The sequence below is a fragment of the Mustela nigripes genome, chromosome 9 (genome assembly GCF_022355385.1).
Source record: "Mustela nigripes isolate SB6536 chromosome 9, MUSNIG.SB6536, whole genome shotgun sequence".
In the NCBI taxonomy this organism is placed as follows: Eukaryota; Metazoa; Chordata; class Mammalia; order Carnivora; family Mustelidae; genus Mustela; species Mustela nigripes.
In genome coordinates, this window is record NC_081565.1 from 69,205,805 (window position 1) to 69,208,495 (window position 2,691).

Consider the following 2,691-nt stretch of genomic DNA (forward strand, 5'->3'; position numbering starts at 1 on the left):
CACAGTTGGATTTTCATGGTACTGAAATAAAAATCACATATTTAAACAAAATCAATGATTTTAATTTAATTTATTTTATAGGGAGAAAACAGGGTTGGGGAGAGGGGCAGAGGGTAAGGGAGAGGAAGAATCTCAAGCAGACTCCCGCTGAGTGGCAAGACATCCCAAATCAAGAGTTTGATGCTAAACTGACTGGCTACCCAGGTATCCCCAAAATCAACGCTTTTAGAGATGTATAGCTGGACTAAGGTATTTTTTAACAGCTTATTGAATTATAATTAGCATAAAATAAACTATAAATATTTAGAGGATATACTATAAGTTTTGGCCTGTTTGCTTCTGTGAAGCCATCACCACAATTATGATAGGGAACTCTGCAAAGTTTCCTCATGCCCCTTCTGTGTGATCCCACTCCTTCTTGTCCCACTCACCCCCATTCCCAGGTAGTCACTGATCTGCTTTCTTCCACTCTAGATGAGTTTGCATTTTCTAGATTTTGTATCAATTGAAACTTACATGTAATTTTTTGGTCTTGCTTCTAATTATTTAATTATTATTTTGAGACTCATCTATGTTGTAGTTCAACAGTTCATTCATTCTTTTTTTTTTCTTTGAGCTTTTATATTTGAGTTTATTCTTCATTTAACTTTTAAAACACTACTATAGTTGAATATCAAAACAAAAACAATAGCAAGTAGTGAGCTATGATTATAGTCCTTCACTCATTCGCTACTGCACATAAAATGCCAGCAGTGTTATTCACTGGCCCCATTAAGAGGTCTGACACTGAACACCACCCCTGGGATGATGTTCATCATCCTCATATGCTTCCCCATTGTAATGGCGCCATCTTTCCTGATTTGGATCAAAGTCCACCAGTTCTACCTGGTCCATTTCATCAGTCTCTTCTACTTCCTTTCTCTCAGGTAGGAGTTTTTCCAGCAAAGAGAGTTTATCAGGAGACAGAAAGCCATTCTCAGGAAAATTTACCTTAAATTCGATGATGAGGTGACCCTTCTCATATGGCCTATGATAAATTGGCATGCCTTCATTTAGCACACACTTGATATCTCCATGCTTGACAATTTGACCTGGATGAGAAGTGATGACAATGGTTCGGTTGTCAAGAGTAGATATTGGCTTTTGAAAACCGCACAGTGCTTCATGTCCATACACATGAAAAGGTCTTCTTGCCGAGTAAAAACAGCATGGTCCTTCTGATCTAAAACAATGATAATATCTCCTGGTTCCAGTCCTGGTTCTTGGTCTCCCTCACCTGGTTCTTCTTCTCTCAAACTATCTTCCTTCCATTGCAGCTTTTACATCTATCTTTAGGACTGATCTGTACCCCATGGCCCTGGCACTCCATGCACACAGACTGAATTTGCTGAACCATTCCAGGTCCTATCTGATGAATTCTTATTTGCATTCCAGTACCTCGGCAATTGGGACAACACTCAACTGCTCCTTTCTTACCACCTCGGCCTTCACATTTATCGCAAATCACATTCTTTTGCAGAGCTAGTTTTCTTGTTGCACCATTATATAAATCTTCTAAGGTTACTGAGAGCTGATGCACAACATTTTTACCTCTTCTTTCTCTCTGCATTCTTCCTCCTCCTCCAAAAAACATATCAAAGATGTCCATGGGGGAGCCAAAACCACCACCAGCTCCACCTTCTTTAATTGCCTGTTCACCTCCTTTGTCATATAATTCCCTTTTCTTTGCATCAGAGAGTACTTCATAAGCTTGAGAAATCTGTTTAAACTTCTCTCCTTCATTTGGATTCTTATCAGGGTGGTACTTCAAAGCCAGTTTCCTGTAGGCCTTTTTCAGTTCTTCTTGGGTGGCATTGGGTTTGACCCCAAAAACATCATAATAAGTGGTTTCTTTCACCATTTTCTACAGCCGGTGAGAGGGCCGAGGCCGATGTGGGGGAGCGGGAAGGAGCGCGTTGCTGGGTGCAGCTCGGGTAGCCGCCGCTCCTCCGTGTCTCACCAAGCGTTCTGGAAAGTTCCCAGTTCATTCTTTCTTATTGATGATTTGTGTTCCACTGAATGGATACACCAGTTTATTTTTCCATTCAACTATTAATAGACAATTGTGTTTATATTGGTTTTCCATTGCTGTGTAACAAACAGCCCCCAAACTTAGAAACTTAAGAGAGTAAAACATTTATCATCTCAGTTCTTGTGGGTCAGGAATATGAGTATGGCTTGGGGAGGAGTCAAGATGGCGGAGAAGTAGCAGGCTGAGACTACTTCAGGTAGCAGAGATCAGCTAGATAGCTTATCTAAAGATTGCAAACACCTACAAATCCAATGGGAGATCGAAGAAAAGAAGAACAGCAATTCTAGAAACAAAAAATCAACCACTCTCTGAAAGGTAGGACTGGCAGAGAAGTGAATCCAAAGCAACAGGAAGATAGACCGCAGGGGGAGGGGCTGGCATGGCACCCTGCAAGTGCTGGCGGAGCAAGGGAGCACAAAATCAGGATTTTTAAAAGTCTGTTCCACTGAGGGACATCGCTCCAGAGGCTAAATCGGGGTGAAGCCCACACGGGGTTAGCATGGTCTCAGGTCCCACAGGGTCACAGAAGGATCGGGGGTGTCTGAGTATCGCAGAGCTTACAGGTATTAGAACGGGGAAGCCAGCTACAGAGACAGAGCCGAGGAGTGAGCTCTCAGCTC

General features: G+C 42.1%; 1 pseudogene; it reads right to left on the bottom strand.

Annotated features, from left to right (window-relative positions):
- Positions 1-726: 726 nt before the first annotated feature.
- Positions 727-2,000, bottom strand: LOC132025157 (dnaJ homolog subfamily A member 1-like; annotated as a pseudogene).
- Positions 2,001-2,691: the final 691 nt, after the last annotated feature.